Source organism: Sus scrofa, chromosome 15 (assembly GCF_054392235.1).
Source record: "Sus scrofa isolate SSC_HxYL_T2T_F1_AM1 chromosome 15, Sscrofa_HxYL_maternal_Yorkshire_Landrace_v2.0, whole genome shotgun sequence".
Lineage (NCBI taxonomy): Eukaryota > Metazoa > Chordata > Mammalia > Artiodactyla > Suidae > Sus > Sus scrofa.
Genome location: NC_139397.1, coordinates 102,477,451 through 102,498,879, shown reverse-complemented (window position 1 = coordinate 102,498,879; position 21,429 = coordinate 102,477,451). Strand labels below are relative to the sequence as shown.

The 21,429-nt window shown below is 37.3% G+C and overlaps 1 long non-coding RNA gene across 2 annotated transcripts in view; it reads left to right on the top strand.

Annotated features, from left to right (window-relative positions):
* Window positions 1-21,429, top strand: part of LOC110257183 (uncharacterized) — a 95,100-nt gene that overhangs the window by 54,264 nt on the left and 19,407 nt on the right. Inside the window, exon 4 of one of the 2 annotated variants that reach the window (XR_002339458.2) lies at window positions 12,397-15,350. The exons of the other annotated variant lie outside the window; for it this stretch is intronic. This is a non-coding gene — a long non-coding RNA (uncharacterized LOC110257183). Of the gene's footprint in view, window positions 1-12,396; window positions 15,351-21,429 lie in introns of those variants that run through there. 2 annotated transcript variants of the gene reach the window in all.

The following is a 21,429-nucleotide window of genomic DNA, read 5'->3' as shown; positions in this document are numbered from 1 at the left end:
AATACTCCCAAAGACATTCTATGATGCCACCATTGCCCTAATTCCAAAACCAAAGATACTACCAAAAAAGAAAATTGTAGGCCAATATCTTTGATGAATATAGATGCAAAAATTCTCAACAAAATTTTAGCCAACCAAATCCAACAACATATAAAAAAAGATCATATATCATGACCAGGTGAGATTCCTCCCAGGTTCACAAAGATGCTTGAGCATATTGATTGCAACATATCATTCAGCAAATCAAACAACATCATACACCACATTAACAAAAGAAAAGTCAAAAACCATATGATCATCTCAATAGATGCAGAAAAAGCATTTGACAAAGTCCAACATCCATTTATGATAAAAACTCTCACCAAAGTGGGTATAGAGAGAACATTCCTTAACATAATCAAAGCCATTTATGACAAACCCACAGCAAATATAATACTCAATGGAGAAAAATTGAAAGCCTTCTCACTCAAATCTGGAATAAGACAGGGATGCCCACTCTCACCACTGCTCTTCAACATAGTTTTGGAAGTCCTAGCCACAGCAATTAGACAAACAAAAGAAATAAAAGGCATCCAAATAGGAAGAGAAGAGATAAAACTGTCACTGTATGCAGGCGACATGATACTATACATAGAAAACCCTTAGGACTCAACCCAAAAACTACTTGAACTTATTATCAAATTCAGCAAAATAGCAGGATATAAGATAAACATTCAGTTATCAGTCACATTTCTGTATACTAACAATAAAATATTAGAAAAGGAATACAAAAATATAACACCTTTTAAAATTGCACCCCAAAAAAATCAAATACCTGGGAATACACCTGACCAAGGAGGTACAAGACTTATATGCCCAGAACTATAAAACATTAATCAGGGAAATTAAAGAAGATGTAAAGAAATGGAAAGATATTCCATGTTCCTGGATTGGAAAAATTAATATCATAAAAATGGCCATATTACCCAAAGCAATCTACAGATTCAATGCAATCCCTATCAAATTACCCATGACATTTTTCACAGAACTGGAACAAACAATCCAAAAATTTATATGGAACCACAAAAGGCCTAGAATTGCCAAAGCAATTCTGAGAAACAAAAACCAAGCAGGAGGCATAACTCTCCCAGACTTCAGGCAATATTACAAAGCCACAGTCATCAAAACAGTGTGGTACTGGTACCAAAAGAGACATACAAACCCATGAACAGAATAGAGAATCCGGAAATAAACCCTGACACCTATGGTCAATTAATCTTTGACAAGGGAGGCAAGAACATAAAATGGGAAAAAGAAAGTCTATTCAGCAAGCATTGCTGGGAAACCTGGACAGCTGCATGCAAAGCAATGAAACTAGAACACACCCTCACACCATGCACAAAAATAAACTCCAAATGGCTGAAAGACTTAAATATAAGACAAGACACCATCAAACTCCTGGAAGAGAACATAGGCAAAATATTCTCTGACATCAACCTTACAAATGTTTTCTCAGGCCAGTCTCCCAAAGCAACAGAAATAAGAGCAAAAATAAACCAATGGGACCTAATGAAACTGACAAGCTTTTGCACAGCAAAGGAAACCCAAAAGAAAACAAAAAGACAACTTACAGAATGGGAGAAAATAGTTTCAAATTATGCAACTGACAAGGGCTTAATCTCTAGAATATATAAGCAACTTATACAACCCAACAGCAAAAAAACCAATCAATCAATGGAAAAATGGGCAAAAAGACCTGAGTAGACATTTCTCCAAGGAAGATATACAGATGGCCAACAAGCACTTGAAACAATGCTCAACATCCCTGATTATTAGAGAAATGCAAATAAAAACTACCATGAGATACCACCTCACACCAGTCAGAATGGCCATCATTAATAAGTCCACAAATAACAAGTGCTGGAGGGGCTGTGGAGAAAAGGGAACCCTCCTGCACTGTTGGTGGGAATGTAAGCTGGTACAGCCACTATGGATAAGAGTATGGAGGTACCTTAGAAATCTATACATAGAACTGCCATATGACCCAGCAATCCCACTCTTGGGCATATATCCAGGCAAAACTTTCCTTAAAAAAGATACATGCACCCGCATGTTCATTGCAGCTCTATTCACAATGGCCAATACATGGAAACAACCCAAATGTCCACTGACAGACAATTGGATTAGGAAGATGTGGTGTATATACACAATGGAACACTACTCAGCCATAAAAGAGAATGAAATAATGCCATTTGCAGCAACATGGATGGAACTAGAGCCTCTCATACTGAGTGAAGTAAGTCAGAAAGAGAAAGACAAATACCATATGATATCACTAATATCTGGACTCTAATATATGTCACAAATGAAACTTTCCAAAGAAAAGAAAACCATGGACCTGGAGAATAGACTTGTGGCTGCCCAGGTGGAGAGGGAGGGAGTGGGAGGGATTGAGAGCTTGGGGTTAATGGATGCAAACTATTGCTCTTGGAATGGATTTACAATGAGATCCTGCTGTGTAGCACTGAGAACTACGTCTAGATACTTATATCTCAACATGATAATGGGAGGAAAAATTATGTATACACATGTATGTGTAACTTGGTCCCCATGCTGTACAGTGGAAAAAAATAAATAAATATTAAAAAATAAAAAAAATAAAAACCTCTATTAGAAAAAAATCTGGCATTCCCACTGTAGCTCAATGGAAACGAATGTGACTACTACCCATGAGAATGCAGTTCGATCCCTGGCCTCGCTCACTGGGTTAAGGATCCAGCATTGCTGTGAGCTGCAGTGTAGGCCAGCAGCTACATCTCTGATTAGACCCCTAGCCTGGAAACTGGGTACAGCTCTAAAAAGGATAAAATAAATAAATAAATAAATAAATAAATAAATAAATAAATAAATAAAAGAAAAGAAAAAATTCTGAAAACACTTCTGAAAAGCACCAGTATAGACTTGAACAAATGGAAACTATTTTGTGGTGATATTTCATGAAGAGGAAGACAATACCTGAGTTAATTCATGAATTTATAAGATTCTATTTAAATCATCTACATCTTTCTTTCTAGAGCTTATAAAATTCATTCTAAAATCCATATGGAAAAAGAAGCATGTAAAAAATAGGACAGGAAAACCCTAAAATTTAGGAAATATTGGGTGGGAGAAGTGTACAGAAAGAGGAGGATGAGCTAATTCTACAAGTTATTAAAATAGTATCAGGTCTCAAAAGTTAAAATAATGAGGTATTGGCCCATGAGCAGTCTGACTGTGGAACAAAACGGAATGTCCAGAAATATAAAAGGTACACATAGAAATTTAATTAAAGATGAAATCAGGAGTTCCCATTGTGTCTCAGTGGGTTAAGGACCCAACATTGTCACTGTGAGGATGTGGGTTGGATCCCTGGCCTTGGCTCAGCGGGTTAACAATCTGGCATTGCCGCAAGCTGCCACCTAGGTCACAGATGCGTCTCATATCCAGTGTTGCCATGGATGTGGTGTAGGCTGCAGCTCTGATTTGACCCCTGGCCTGGGAACTTTCATATGCTGCAGGTGCAACCATATAAAGAAAAAAGGTAAAATCAGCATTTCAAGTAATCAGAAAATATGTACAGTAAGTTCTGCTATAATAGAAAATATATGTTTCTAAAAATCACCCCATTATGCAGACTCACACAACAAAAATCAGAGAGCTTATGGGAAAAATGGGTAAGGGTTCAACACTCAAAAACTGCATCAGTAACAAAAAATATAGGAATCCAATTTTTTAAGTATAGCACAGTTTTATACATGCTAAATGGTTAAGAAAGACATACATACTTATATGCCATAATAAATGGCACTCACCTTTGAAAAAGACCAGAAGCTTGTTTGTGTAAGTGAATTTAGAAAGGGTTGCAGCCTGTGACACACTATGAAGTGGTAGAAGGAAGATTATCCCAATTTGTGATGTTTTGCAGTCTTAAATACTTGGACTTGTTTTTCTGCCTTTGAGATGTAGGTTCTTTGAAGCCTGCATTTTTAATAGATACCTGTCTCATCAAAACTTCAATGTGATACAGTATATAGCCTACTTCTGTTAACATGTTTCACTGCTAGAAATTTTGTGGTTTTCTTTTTGTATTCATGGCTCCACCAGACAGCTGAAGACTTTGAAAATGAGTGATGTTTAAAATCACCAATCCAGCACTTAAATAAAAGTCACTTCTGCAGGATTTGGTGATGTCTAAGGCTTCATATATAGATTATGCTTCCTCTTTGATTATGAGAAGTATTGTTCACAATGCTGTTTGGTCTTCAATCCATATTCTACAATCTTTCCATTTCTTCTGTTTATTTAGATCTTCTTTTTAATGACTTCACAGCCTTGAATTCCTTTATGCCTTTTACTTAAACATTATCACATACTTTTTCATTTCTTTGAACATCTTTATTTCTGGTTTTACAGTTTTCCTCCTGTATGCACTACTTCGTATTTTTGAACCAGGATGTTTAAGCATGTTTGTGATTTTATTTTTGCATGTTTGTGATTTTTAAAAGAGTGGGGTTTTTTTAACTTAGAAAAGTTTACAAACCTATGAATTAACAGTAAAATACACCTTGTGGGATAAAACATGTGGTGAACTAAGGTAGACAGCTGAGGGGGTACGTGTGTGTGCTTCCATTTTGTGTACTCCTGCATAGTATAGTTCAGATTATCTGGGTATTTTCTATATGCATCTAGTGTTTCACACAGATAAAACTATGCATGAGCAAATGCAAAATTAATTAGTTCAGACTGTTCCCTAACATATCAATTACATTGGAATAACTTTATTTTCAAAGCAAATACTATGGTAGAACTAACTACATTTTCTAAAAATGGAGAAAGATAAAATTGTGTCTACAAAGATAAACTACAAATGGATCAAACATCTAAATGTTGAAAATGAAATAATACAAGTACTGGTAAATGAAACAATGCCAGTACTAGGAGAAGACAAGTATAAGACTTGAAGAATTTCTATCGTTAACTCGAAATCCAGAAACAATAAAAGATTGACGTGTTTGACTGTATCAGAAATTTTTAGTTGTGACCAACTAATGCAAAGTCAATAAAAAAAAAATTTCAACTTTTCACTGGCAAAGGGCTTAATACTTTTCAGATAGAATCCTGAAGAACAAGAAAAATAGACAAAAGGCTGTAATCAGTATAGAAGAAGTGAATTAAGTAAAACACAAATGGCTTTAAACATATAAGAATATGTTTAAGAATGTGTTAATTCCTAACAAAAAAATGTAGATTAAGATACCATCTCTAACTCTCTGATTGGAAATCAAAGTATGACAACATTTTCTATTGATAAAGTTTTAAAGAAGTTTCTGATGAGAATGAAAAATAGTATAACAGAGGATTATCTTACAATATCTTTTTTTTTTCTTTTTGCCTTTTTTAGGGCCGCTTCCTGCGGCATATGGAGGTTCCCAGGCTAGGGGTCTAATTGGAGCTGTAGATGCCGGCCTACACCATAGCCACAGCAACGTGGGGTCCTAACTGTGTTTGTGACCTACACCACAGCTCACTGCAAGGCCGGATCCTTAACCCACTGAGCTAGGCCAGGGACTGAACCCACAACCTCATGGTTCCTAGTCGGATTTGTTAACCACTGCGCCACAACAGGAACTCCCAATATCTCTTTTATTATTTCTATTTTTTACTTTATTTTTTTTGTCTTCTTAAGGTCACACTCATGGCATATGGAGATTCCCAGGCTAAGGGTCGAATTGGAGCTATAACCACTGGCCTACCACAGCCATAGCAATGCCAGATCTGAACCACATCTGCAACCTGCACCACAACTCATGGCAATGCTGGATCCATAACCCACTGAATGAGGCCAGGGATCGAACCTGTGTTCTCATGGATACTAGTCAGATTCGTTTCTGCTGAGCCATGATGGGAACTCAGTTTTTTATTTTTATTTATTATTTTTTTACTTTTTAAAAAATTTTATTGAAGTATAGTTGATTACAAAAGTTGTGTTAGTTTCAGGTGTATAGCAAAGTAAACCAGTTTTACATACATATATATCCATTCCTTTTCAAATTCCTTTCCCATATAGGTAAAATTACATAAAATTGCACACCCAAACTATTTCTAAAACTTCACTGCAATGATAAACTGACAAAACATTAAGATAATGTGTTTGAATATAGTCATATACAAAAATGCATAATATATAATTTATATACTATATATTGTATTTTAATTTTCTAACTAATATAGACTACTACTTAAATGTATGAGAAGAATAAGCTACACAAGCATTTACTCTAAACAGTTCTAAGAAAAACTCACTAATTTATTTCCTAATCTGCTTTAAAGTAGAGAAAAAACTCTACCTGCAAACCCTTACATAGGTAATTACTTCAAGAACAGATTTTCCAAGAAGAGATGTTCATAATTATTTTTGAAACTCAAAACATGTAATTTTGGGGGGCTACACCTACAGCATGCAGAAGTTCCTGGGCCAGGGATCAAACCCATGCCACAGCAGTGACAATGCCAAATCCTTAACCTCTAGGCCACCAGGGAACTCCAAAACATGTAATTTTTAATTGCCCAGATAAATGTTAAAATCTTGATTTGTTAAATGACGTATTAGAGAGCATATATTGGTATCATACATATATATAAATTATAGATATATGTATATACACATATATACATAAATTATATACATATACATATGTACATATATCTATAATTCAAAGAGAGGGAGAGAAAGAATATATGTATTCAGAAAATAATTTTTTAAAACCTTGGCTCTCAAAGAGAGACAGTTGGCTTGGCTGGTTTTAATGCCTAATTAAACTTACATACACTAGAGAAACAAAGTGATTCCCACTGGCTTTTCTTCTTTGTGTTTAACAAAAAAAGGACATTTTCTGCTAAAGTTCTTAATGACTCAGTTAATGAAATACTTGTATGCCTGGTACAATATGTATATGTAACACTCATCTCATATTATCATTATAGAAGAAAATTATGTCATTGAATATTCTTTCCTTTAATTATTTCAGTGGGAAAACAATACTGACTTTGGAGTCACACAAACTTGAATTAAAATTTGGCTTGGCATTTAAATAGCTGGGTCACCTTGTGCCAGATACTTAACCTCCCTAAAATTCAGTCTCCTCATCTAAAAATTGTGAACAATTACAGTGCTTGCTGTTATTAAAATGCCTATCAAAAGGGACCATGGGAGGTACTTAAATGCTAATCTTTCCTCCCTCTGAATCTGCCCTTTCCTTTCCCATTGAGGCCTCTGTGATCAGAGCACAGACATTTGGGCTCACCCTAAGCCAAAGTATTAGGTCAGTAAAATTTATCTCATGAAGTACTTTTTTCTTCTTGATGTTATAACTTTCTCCGCATCTTACATATCCAATGTATTTGTCCTCCTTTCCACTTTCCTAATGAAGTCTCCATTGTTGTAATTGGCAAATGGAGCTGAATACTTTATTCCTGCTGAGATAATTTGCATTTTAATAAGACATAAAATGTATTCCATTAGTCATTAGAGCAACTTAATCATTATATATCATATAATGACTCTGTACTACATAATGAGCTTGATTTGAGCCAATGTGAACTTCATTTGGATGGCCTTAGCAACCTGCTCTTCCAGAGGAACTGGAAAAGATTTTCTGTATGCTTCCTTTCCTTACCCTCCACCATACAAGTTTATGGAATGGAAAATTTGTGGGTTGCTCCAGAAGCTATCTGCAAAATGAGATGAGTACTGAACTAAAATGTACCTTCCAAATATGCCAGCAATACAAAAAAAGAGAAAAACATCAATTAATACAATTACATGGTTTTTCTTGTTTAATATGCTAATGTAATGATTTATATTAATAGATTTACTGATGTTAAACTATCTTTCAACTCTGAAAACCAAAAAATCACTCAATTATGGTTCATTACTCTTTAATATTTTGCTGAATCTAATTTGGTAATGTTCTGTGGCATTTGTATCTATCTTCATGAATATTTGTTTAACTATTCTTATTAGTATGCAGTATTAAGGTTATCTTTAAAAATTAATTGCGGGAGTTCCCGTCGTGGCGCAGTGGTTAACGAATCCGACTAGGGACCATGAGGTTGTGGGTTCGGTCCCTGGCCTTGCTCAGTGGGTTAAAGAATCCGGCATTACCATGAGCTGTGGTGTAGGTTGCAGACGTGGCTCAGATTCCGCGTTGCTGTGGCTGTGGTGTAGGCAGGTGGCTACAGCTCCGATTCGACCCCTAGCCTGGGAACCTCCATATGCTGTGGGAGTGGCCCTATAAAAGGCAAAAAGACAAAAAAAAGAATTAATTGTGGCCTTTTCCTACAGTCTGAAGCAATAAATAATGGGAGAATTATATGTGCTTTGAAAGTTAGATTGAATTCAGGTATAAAACAATCTGGACCTAGTGACTTTTTATTATTATCTCCAAAAACATTTCCCATTTCTTAAATAGTAATCAATGTAGACAGGTCTACTTCCTCTTGGGTCATTTTAGATAATTTATATTTTTTCTGGATATCTCTGATTATATCCAACTTAATCAGAGATTGCCTACTTCATTAGTCTTTTTTAATAAAAGCATTTTCCATTTTTATTGCCTAATTATTTGGCAAAATTTCAGTCTTGATAACAATTCCTGAGAGTCGTGGAAAACTTTGCTTCAAATCAAAAGATCAGAGAGGAAATCAATAAAATAGAGATTCAAAAGACAATAAAAAAAATCAATAAAACCAAGAGCTGGTTCTTTGAAAAGGTAAACAAAGTTGACAAACCTCTGCCTAGACTCACGAAAAATAGGAGAGAAAAAAACCCAAATAAACAAAATAAGAAATGAAAGAGCAGAGATTACAAAGGATTCTGCAGAGATACAAAAAAACCCTAAGAGAATGCTATGAACAATTATATGCCAATAAATTTGACAACCTAGAAGAAATGGACAACTTTCTAGAGACTTACGGCCTGCCAAAACTGAATCAAAAAGAAATAGATCAACTGAACAGACCAATCACTAGAAATGGAATTGAATATGTCATAAAAACACTCCCTACAAATAGAAGTCCAGGACCAGATGGCTTCGCAAAAGAATTCTACCAAACACTCAGAGAGGAACTTATACCCATCCTCCTTAAACTTTTTCAAAATTTTAAAGAAGAAGGAATACTCCCAAAGACATTCTATGATGCCGTCATCACCCTAATTCCAAAACCAGACAAAGATACTACCAAAAAAGAAAATTGTAGGCCAATATCTTTGATGAATATAGATGCAAAAATTCTCAACAAAATTTTAGCCAGCCACATCCAACAATACAAAAAAAGATCATACACCACGACCAAGTGGGATTCATCCCAGGTTCACTAGGATGGTTCAACATACACAAATCAATCAATATCATACACCACATTAACAAAAGAAAAGTCAAAAACCACATGATTATCTCAATAGATGCAGAAAAAACATTTGACAAAGTCCAACATCCATTCATAATACAAACACTTACCAAAGTGGGTTTAGAGGGAACATACCTGAATATGATAAAAGCCTCTGATGACAAACCCACAGAAAAGTTAATACTCAATGGAGAAAAGCTGAATGCCTCCCACTAACATCTGGAACAAGACAAGGATGTCCACTCTCACCACTGTTATTCAACATAGTACTGGAAGTCCTAGGCACAGCAATCAGACAAACAAAAGAAATAAAAGGCATCCAAATAGGAAGAGAAGAGGTAAAATTGTCACTGTATGCAGATGACATGATACTATATATAGAAAACCCAAGGACTCCACACAAAAACTACTTGAACTGATCAACAAATTCAGCAAAGTAGCAGGATATAAGATTAAGAAATCAGTCACATTTCTACATACTAACAATGAAATATTAGAAAAGAAATACAAAAATACAATACCTTTTAAAATCACATCCAAAAAAATCAAATACCTGGGAATACACCTGACCAAGGAGGTGAAAGACTTACATGCCCAGAACTATAAAACATTAATCAAGGAAATTAAAGAGGATTCAAAGAAATGGAAAGATATCCCCTGCTCCTGGATTGGAAAAATTAATATCGTAAAAATGGCCATATTACCCAAAGCAATCTACAGATTCAATGCAATCTCTATTAAATTACCCAAGACAATTTTCACAGAACTAGAACCAAATAGTCCAAAATTTTATTTGGAACTGTAAAAGACCTATAATTGCCAAAACAATCCTGAGAAACAAAAACCAAGCAGGAGACATAACCCAGACTTCAGACAGTATTATAAAGCCATTGTAATCAAGACAATGTGCTACTGGTATCAAAACAGACATATTTCAGATACAAAAATCAGTCAGACATTTAGTGAACTCCCAAGTATCTATCACCAATTTCAACAACTACCTATTTGGTCAATTTATTCATTTAACTTCTACTCAATTTTCCCTACTTATATTATTTTGAGCAAATCACAAATAACATATGTCATTATAAATATTTGTACTATTATCTAAACTTCAGGAATTTTTTAGCATAACTACAATACTATTGTCACAACTAAAAGAATGAGAATTTCTAGTTTTACTGAGGTATAATTGACATGTGACATTGTATTAGTTTCATTTAAACAAAATGATTCAATATTTGTATATATTGTTAAGTAATCACTACAATAAGTCTAGTTAGCATTTGTCACCATACATAGTTAAGAAAATGGTTTTTCTTGTGATGAGGACTTTTAAGATTTACTCTCCTAGCAACTTTCAAATATGCAATACTGTATTACTAACTATACTCATAATGCTGTATATTACATCCCCATAACATATTTTTTGTACCTTTTGACTCTTTCCACTCATTTTACCCAAATCGCAACCCCTGCCTCTAGCAACCACCAATCTATACTCTGTACTATGAACTTGTTTTTTTGGGGGATTCTTTTGTTTGTTTTTAGATTTCACATGTAAGTAAGATAGTATAGTACTTACCTTTGATTTATTTTATTTACTATAATGTCTTCAAATTCTATCCATGTTATCACAAATGGCAATATTTCATTCTTTTTTATGGCTGAACATTTTCCCATTGTATGTGTGTGTGTTTGCATATGTGTATTTTTAATATTTTTATTAAAATATAGTTTACATATAATAGTATACTAGTTTTAGGTGTACAACATAGTGTTTAGACATTTATATGTAAAATAAATGATCACCACAATAAGTCTAGTAACCATCTGTCACCATACAAAAGTATTAGAATGTTGGTTACTGTATTCCTATGCTATACATTATATCCCCATGACTTATTTATTTTATGACTGGAAGTTTGTACCTCTCAATCATGTTCATATAATTTATATATATATATTATATAATATATATGAATATATATTATATGTATATATTTATATAATATGTGTTTATATGTATATGTAAATGTGTGTGTGTGTGTGTGTGTGTGTGTGTATTCTGGGTCTTTTATAGCCCCATATTAATTTTTGGATTATTTGTTCTAGTTCCGTAAAGAATGTCATGGGTAATTTAATAGTAACAGTAATTTAATATATACATATAATATGTATATATAAAGTAATATATATAATATATATAGATAGGTATCTTCAGATTCTTTCTCATTATAGATTATTACAAGATACTGAATATAACTTCCTACGTTATGCAGTAGGTCCTTATTGTTTATCATTTTATATTTAGTAGTGTGTATCTATCACTGTGAAATTTCTAATTTATCCCTACCCCACTTTCCTCTTTGTTAATTGTAAGTTTGTTTTCTAGGTCTGTGAGTCATTTCTGTTTGGTAAATAAGTTCATTTGTGTCATATTTTAGATTTCACATATAAATGATATCATATGATGTTTGTCTTTCTCTGGCTTCTTTCATATAGTATATTAATCTCTAGGTCCATCCACATTGCTGTAAATAGCACTATTTCATTCTTTCTTATGGCTGAGTAATATTCTGTTGTACATATGTACCACATCTTCTTTATCCATTCCTCTGTTGATGGACAATTAGGTTTTTTCCATATCTTGGCTATTGTAAACAATACTATAATGAACAGTGAGGTGCATGTAACTTCTCAAATTAATTTTTTTTTTCTTTTCCAGATATATGCCCAGCAGTGGGATTGCTGGGTCATATGGTAGCTCTATTTTTAGTTTTTTATGAAACTTACATCATGTTCTCCATAGTGATCGTACCAGTTTACATTCCCACCAATGATACAGGAAGTGTTTGTGACAGGTGTGAGGTGATACTTTACTGTAGTTTTGATTTGAATTTCTCTAATATGTAATATAGTTTTAATTTTGAGAGTGTGATTCCACAAACTTTGTTCTTCTTTTTCAAGATTACATTGGCGGAGAGGAGGACAAGATGGCGGAGGAGTAGGGGGACACGCTCGCCCTCTCCCACAAACACAACAAAAAAAGCACATCTACAGAATAAATGACTCACACAAACAGCAACCAATCGCTGGCAGAGGAACCTAAACTCCAATAACGGCAAGAAGTTCGTGACATTATTGGGCAGAACGGGAGAAAAGAGGAGAGTGAGAGAAGGTGAATCCGAGCGGGACGGGCACTCCCGAAAGGGAACTGCGGAGGAGAAAGGGATCCCGCACCCTGGAAAGTCACCTACTGGGGGAAAGATCAAACAAACTGGTGGAATCCCCAGATGCAGAGAAGAGTGTAGCAGTAAGTCGGAATACGGAAAAACCGATCAAGAACCCAACGGACCGTCTGAACTACGGGCACAGTCACCAAAAATTGAGACGCCTGGGTGGGGGCTGGGCACCGAATCCTCGGCTCCAGAGGTTAGTCCCTGGGAAAGGGCCGGGGGACGCCTGGGTGGGGGCTGGGCACCAAGACCTTGGCTCCAGAGATTAGTCCCCGGGCTAGGGGGGCGGGGCAGAGCAGAAACTGCTTGGGAGGTCTCTAAACCATTTGACGGGGCAGAGACTGCCTGGGAGACTAGAAAACAAAGCTGTCGCAGAGGAAGGGAACAATACTCTAGGAGCAGGGAAGGGAAAAGCCGCCTCAGAGGGAACCTGGGAGAAGAGCTTGGTCTGCACCTGTGCTGGGGAGGGGAGAGAAGAAGGGGTGGGTCCCCATAGAGTACCCCCCACGCCACAGCAAGCTTACAGGCCCACTAGCTAGCAGAAAGCTGTGCTTCCCAGTGCATTCCCTCCCCCCACCCCCACCACCCCCTACGCTCTCGCCGAACCTGGGGCTGCCTGCCATCCAGGAGGGCTGGCCTCAACAGTTGCCTGAAGCCTACCACCGCAGGGGCTGTCCCTGCACAGGCCTGCTTGCCCTTTGGAGGGGCTATACTTCCGCAGAGCAGCACCAAACACCACCAGCCCCCGAGAAAAGGCCTGCAGCCCAGAAAAGCTAGAACAAGCCTAGCCAGGCCGTGAATAGATCGGCCTAATTCTCCGACGGTTTTTCTGAGTCGGGCTGCCCCGGGGAGGAGCCTCTTGGGTCTCCAAGGGCCTTGCTACCCGCCCAAGCCCCCAGGGGGTGCTGAGACCTAGTGGACCAGCTGCATAGGACTGCCAGCTCCAGGCAGGACCCCCTGCAGCCCAGAAAAGCTGCAACAAGCCTGGCCGAATCGGGAAAAGATCTCAGACGGTCTTTCTGAGTCGGGCTGCCCTGGGGAGGAGCCTCTTGGGTCTCCAAGGGCCCTATTACCCGCCCAAGCCCCCAGGGGGTGCTGAGACCTAGTGGACCAGCTGCATAGGACTGCCAGCTCCAGGCAGGACCCCCTGCAGCCCAGAAAAGCTGCAACAAGCCTGGCCAAATCGGGAAAAGATCTCAGACGGTTTTTCTGAGTCGGGCTGCCCTGGGGAGGAGCCTCTTGGGTCTCCAAGGGCCCTGCTACCCGCCCAAGCTCCCAGGGGGTGCCCCACTCCCGTGAAATAACTGCTCAGCACCACCAGCCCCCTGGAAGAGGCCCTGCAGCCCAGAAAAGCTGCAACAAGCTCGGCCAGACTGTGAAAAGATCCGCCTACATTCTCAGGCTGTCCTTCTGAGTTGGGCTGCCCTAGGGAAGAGCCTCTTAGGTTCTCAGTGACCCAGATAGCTGCTCCAGCCCCCAGGGGGTGATGCACCCCTGAAGAGCAGCTGCCCAACACCGCCAACTCCCTGCAAGAACCCCACAGCCTAAAAACACCAGAGCAAGCTCTGCATGACCAAGTGAAATCTGCTACCATCGTGGGGTGGACCTCCCAGTCCTGTCTGCCCTCAGGAAGTCCTCCTTTGCTTCAAAGAAACACTGTTAGCCCCATCAACACTCCAGAAAAGCCACACTGCCTCAAAAAAGATTGACCAACAACGCCAGCCCTCAGGAAATATTCCACGGCAGTGACAAGGCAAACACTGCCCGATAACGGAGAGTACAACTCCCTCAGGAGAAAGAAAACAACAAGCAAGATGAAGAAGCTGAGAAACCACCCCCAGTCAAACCAACAGGAGAACTCACCTAAAACAGTCAACAATGAAACAGATCTCTGCAGTCAGACAGACCTGGAGTTCAAAAGAGAAATACTGAAAATACTGAAGGAATTAAGAGAAGATATGAACAGTAATGCAGATACCCTCAGAAAGGAGCTAGAAAATAGAAGGAGGAGCCAAGAAAAACTAGAACATTCATTTGCAGAGATGCAAACTGAACTAGGGGCAGTAAAAACCAGAATGAATAATGCAGAAGAACGAATCAGTGATATGGAAGATAGAATAATGGAAATCACTCAATCCAGTCAACAGACAGAAAACCGAATCAAAAAACTAGAAAGCAATATAAGAGACCTATGGGATAATACAAAGCGGGCCAATCTACGCATAATAGGAATTCCAAAAGGAGTAGAAAAAGATAAGGGGGTGGAAAATATATTTGAAGAAATTATCGCTGGAAACTTCCCAAATCTAAAGGATACTGGATTCAAGATACAAGAAGCACAGAGGGCCCCAAACAAACTGAACCCAAACAGACCCACACCAAGACACATCATAATAAAAATGGCAAAAGTTAGTGATAAAGAGAGGATCCTAAAGGCAGCAAGAGAAAAACAGAATGTTACCTACAAGGGAACCCCCATAAGAATATCAGCTGATTTCTCTACAGAAACACTACAGGCCAGGAGGGAATGGCAAGAGATATTTAAAGTGCTCAAAGGAAAAAATATGCAACCTAGAATACTTTATCCAGCAAGAATATCATTTAAAATAGAAGGGGAAATAAAAATTTTTCCCAACAAACAAAAACTTAAAGAATACAGCAACACAAAACCCAGGTTAAAGGAAATATTGAAAGGGCTTCTCTAAACCAAAAAGAAAAGAAGGAAAGGGAAGAAAAAAGAAAAAAAGAAGAAGAAGAAGAGGAAGAACTAGGACTGAGGAAATCGCAATCAGAGAGCAGTCACTCAAATAAGCCAGCATACAGATTTAATCATGAACATGCTTCAAACAAAATAAAATTAAAAAGAAAAAAATAAAAGAGTCATCAAAACCATAAAATGTGGGCAAGGGATGTTAGGAGGTAAATAACCCTTTTTGTTTGTATGTATGTCTCTCTTAATTTTAATATAGTAATGAAGTGTTTGAACTTACAGGACCATCAGGCTAAAACACACAATTATGGGAAGGGGTTAGCATACTTAAAAAACAGGGCAACCACAAGCCAAAACCAAATATTGCATTTGCAAAAAATGAAAAAAAAAATACACTCAAGCAGATAATAACAGGAGACCATCCAACCAAAAAAAAAAAAAAAGAAAGAAAGGAAGAATGGAGAACCATAGAATCAACTGGAACACGAGGTTCAAATGGCAATAAATAATCATCTGTCAATTATCACCTTAAATGTCAATGGACTGAATGCCCCAATCAAAAGACACAGGGTGGCTGAGTGGATAAAAAGGCAAAAACCTTCAATATGCTGCCTACAAGAAACTCACCTTAGGACAAAAGATACATATAGATTGAAAGTGAAAGGGTGGGGAAAAGTATTTCACGCCAATAGACATGACAGAAAAGCAGGAGTCGCAATGCTCAAATCAGACAAAATAGACTTTAAAACAAAAGACATAAAGAAAGACAAAGAAGGACACTATTTAATGATTAAGGGATCCATCCAAGGAGAGGATGTTACTATCATCAACATATATGCCCCAAACATAGGAGCACCCAGATACATACAACAAATATTAACAGACATAAAGGGAGATATTGATGAGAATACAATCATAGTAGGAGACCTAAATACCCCCCTCACATCAATGGACAGATCCTCTAGACAGAAAACCAATAAAGCAACAGAGATCCTAAAGGAAACAATAGAAAAGTTAGGCTTAATTGATATCTTCAGGACACTACATCCAAAAAAATCAGAACACACATTCTTCTCAAATGCTCATGGAACATTCTCAAGAATCGACCACATATTGGGACATAAAGCGAATCTCAATAAATTTAGGAGCATAGAAATTATCTCAAGTATCTTCTCTGACCACAATGCCATGAAATTAGAAATCAACCATGGGAAAAGCAAAGAGAAAAAACCTACTCCATGGAGACTCAACAACATGCTACTAAAAAACCAATGGGTCAATGAGGAAATCAAGAAGGAAATTAAAAACTACCTTGAAACAAATGATAATGAAGACACAACCTCTCAAAATCTATGGGATGCTGCAAAAGCAGGGCTCAGAGGGAAATTTATAGCAATCCAGGCCTTTCTCAAAAAAGAAGAAAGATCCCAAATTGACAACTTAACCCTCCACCTAAATGAATTAGAAAAAGAAGAACAAAAACGTCCTAAAGTCAGCAGAAGGAAGGAAATTATAAAGATCAAAGAAGAAATCAATACAATAGAGACTCAAAAAACAAGAGAAAATTAATAAAACCAAGAGCTGGTTCTTTGAAAAGGTGAACAAAATTGATAAACCCCTGGCCAGACTCACTAAAAAGAGGAGAGAAAGAACCCAAATCACCAAAATTATAAATGAAAAAGGAGAAATCACAACGGATACAGCAGAAATACAAAAAACCATAAGAGAATACTGTGAACAACTAAATGGCAACAAGTTTGACAATCTGGAAGAAATGGACAATTTTCTAGAATCTTACAGCCTGCCAAAACTGAATCAAGCAGAAACAGACCAACTGAACAGACCGATCACTAGAAATGAAATTGAAGAGGTCATAAAATCACTCCCTACAAATAAAAGTCCAGGACCAGATGGCTTCACAGGTGAATTCTATCAAACATATAAAGAGGAATTGGGGCCCATCCTCCTTAAACTCTTTCAAAAGGTTGAAGAAGAAGGAATACTCCCAAAGACATTCTATGAGGCCACCATCACCCTCATTCCAAAACCAGACAGAGATACCACCAAAAAAGAAAACTATCGGCCAATATCATTGATGAATATAGATGCAAAAATTCTCAACAAAATCTTAGCCAACCGAATCCAACAACATACCAAAAAAATTATACACCATGACCAGGTTGGGTTCATCCCAGGTTCATAAGGATGGTTCAACATACACAAATCAATCAACATCGTACACCACATTAACAAAAAAAAAGTCAAAAATCATATGATCATCTCAATAGACGCAGAAAAAGCATTTGACAAAGTTCAACATCCATTCATGATCAAGACCCTCACCAAAGTGGGTATAGAGGGAACATTCCTGAATATAATCAAAGCCATTTATGATAAACCCACAGCAAATATAATCCTCAATGGGGAAAAACTGAAAGCCTTCTCACTCAAATCTGGAACAAGACAGGGATGCCCACTCTCACCACTGCTCTTCAACATCGTTTTGGAAGTCTTAGCCACAGCAATTAGACAAACAAAAGAAATAAAAGGCATCCATATAGGAAGACATGAGGTAAAACTGTCACTGTATGCAGATGACATGATTCTATACCTAGAAAACCCTAAGGACTCAACCCCAAAACTCCTTGAACTGATGAATAAATTCAGCAAAAGTAGCAGGATATAAGATTAACATTCAGAAGTCAGTTGCATTTCTGTATACCAGCAATGAAACATTAGAAAAGGAATACAAAAATACGATACCTTTTAAAATTGTACCACACAAAATCAAATACCTCGGAATACACCTGGCCACGGAGGTAAAGGACCTATATGCCGAGAACTATAAAACTTTTATCAAAGAAATCAAAGAAGATGTAAAGAAATGGAAAGATATTCCATGTTCCTGGATTGGAAAAATCAATATTGTGAAAATGGCCATCCTACCCAAAGCAATCTACAGATTCGATGCAATCCCTATCAAATAACGCATGACATATTTCACAGAACTAGAACAAACAATCCAAACATTTATATGGAACAACAAAAGACCCAGAATCGCCAAAGCAATCCTGAGAAACAAAAACCAAGCAGGAGGCATAACTCTCCCAGACTTCAAGAAATACTACAAAGCCACAGTCATCAAAACAGTGTGGTACTGGTATCAAAACAGACAGACAGACCAATGGAACAGAATAGAGAATCTGGAAATAAACCCTGACACCTATGGTCAATTAATCTTTGACAAGGGAGGCAAGAACATAAAATGGGAAAAGGAAAGTCTATTCAGCAAGCATTGCTGGGAAACCTGGACAGCTGCATGCAAAGCAATGAAACTAGAACACACCCTCACACCATGCACAAAAATAAACTCCAAATGGCTGAAAGACTTAAATATACGACAGGACACCATCAAACTCCTAGAAGAAAACATAGGCAAAACACTCTCTGACATCAACATCATGAATATTTTCTCAGGCCAGTCTCCCAAAGCAATAGAAGTTAGAGCAAAAATAAACCCATGGGACCTCATCAAACTGAAAAGCTTTTGCACAGCAAAGGAAACCCAAAAGAAAACAAAAAGACAACTTACAGAATGGGAGAAAATAGTTTCAAATTATGCAACTGACAAGGGCTTAATCTCTAGAATATATAAGCAATTTATACAACTCAACAGCAAAAAAACCAATCAATCAATGGAAAAATGGGCAAAAGACCTGAATAGACTCTTCTCCAAGGAAGATATGCAGATGGCCAACAAGCACATGAAAAAATGCTCAACATCGCTGATTATAAGAGAAATGCAAATCAAAACTACCATGAGATACCACCTCACACCAGTCAGAATGGCCATCATTAATAAATCCACAAATAACAAGTGCTGGAGGGGCTGTGGAGAAAAGGGAACCCTCCTGCACTGTTGGTGGGAATGTAGACTGGGACAGCCACTATGGAGAACAGTTTGGAGATACCTTAGAAATCTATACATAGAACTTCCATATGACCCTGCAATCCCACTCTTGGGCATCTATCCGGACAAAACTCTACTTAAAAGAGACACATGCACCCGCATGTTCATTGCAGCACTATTCACAATAGCCAGGACATGGAAACAATCCAAATGTCCATCGACAGAGGATTGGATTTGGAAGATGTGGTATATATACACAATGGAATACTACTCAGCCATAAAAAAGAATGACATCATGCCATTTGCAGCAACATGGATGGAACTAGAGAATCTCATCCTGAGTGAAATGAGCCAGAAAGACAAAGACAAATACCATATGATATCACTTCTAACTGGAATCTAATATCCAGCACAAATGAACATCTCGTCAGAAGAGAAAATCATGGACTTGGAGAAGAGACTTGTGGTTGCCTGATGGGAGGGGGAGGGAGTGGGAGGGATCGGGAGCTTGGGCTTATCAGACACAACCTAGAATAGATTTACAAGGAGATCTCGCTGAATAGCAGTGAGAACTATGTCTAGATACTCATGTTGCAACAGAAGAAATGGTGGGGGAAAAACTGTAATTGTAATGTATACATGTAAGGATAACCTGACCCCCTTGCTGTACAGTGGGAAAAAAAAAAAAAAATCATTGTTAAGATCAATGTCAAAGAGCTTTTTTTCCTGGAGTTCCCGTCGTGGCGCAGTGGTTAACGAATCCGACTAGGAACCATGAGGTTGCAGGTTTGGTCCCTGCCCTTGCTCAGTGGGTTAACGATCCGGCGTTGATGTGAGCTGTGGTGTTGGTTGCAGACGCGGCTCGGATCCCGTGTTGCTGTGGCTGTGGCGTAGGCCAGTGGCTACAGCTCCGATTCGACCCCTAGCCTTGGAATTTCCATATGCCGTGGGAGCGGCCCAAGAAATAGCAAAAAGACAAAAAAAAAAAAAAAAAAAAAAAAAAAAAGAGCTTTTTTCCTATGTGTTATTCTAAAAGATGTAGTGTTTCAGGTTTTTCATATATTTTATTCTAGGAGATTTCTCCCTATGTTTTATTCTAGGAGTATTATGGTTTTGCATTTTATATTTGCCTTTATTCAATTTCAAGATAATTTCTGTGTATGATGTAATATAAAGGTACAATTTCATACTTTTGCATGTAGATATCCAGTTTTCCAAACACCATTTACTGAGGAGACTATCATTTCCCCATTGCATATTCTTGGTAATTGTGTGGCATGTGGCATCAGTTGTAATGTTTCTCTTTTTTTTCCTTTGAAAAAAAAATTTATATTTGACTCTTCTCTCATTTTTTCTTAGTATACCTAAGGGTCTGTCAATTTTATATTTTCAAAAAACCAACTCAGTTTCATTCATCTTTTCTGTTGTTTTTCTGGTCTCTTATTTCTATCTGACATTTGTTATTTCCTTCCTTCTACTAATTTTGAGCTTAGTTTATCCTTCTTAATTGATTCTTTAAGGTGTAAAATTAGTTGTTTGAGATCTTTCTTTTTTCAAAATGTAAGCATTTATTACTATAAACTTCCCACTTAAAATTGCTTTTGCTGAATGCTGTATGTTTTGGCTTGTGTTTCCATTTTCATTTGTCTCAAGATACTTTTTGATTTCTCTTTTGATTTCTTCCTTGATCCATTAGTTATTCTGGAGTTTGTATTTAATTTCTACATACTTCTGAATTTCTCAATTTTCCTCCTGTTACTGATTTCTAGTTTCACACCATTGTGACTGGAAGAGATACTTGGTAGATTTCAATCTTTTAAAATTTGTGAAAATTTGTTTTGTGGCCATATGTATAATCTATCTTGAGAAGGGCATGTATTCTACTGCTGTTAAATGGAATGCTCTGTATATGTCTGTTTGGTCAATTGTCTATAGTGTTATTTAAGTTCACTGTTTCCTTACTGATTTTATGGCTGGTTGATCTGGAACCAAGTTACAGGACTACTTCAGGATGCAGTCAGCCAAAGTTGGTGGGTCTGTCTCTGGGAGGCATGGATGGGTATGTTATAGCAGGCAGATAGGTAGGAGCAGAGAAAAGTGGGGACATGTGCCAGGTGGCAGGAAATCACAGATCTTGTAAACAG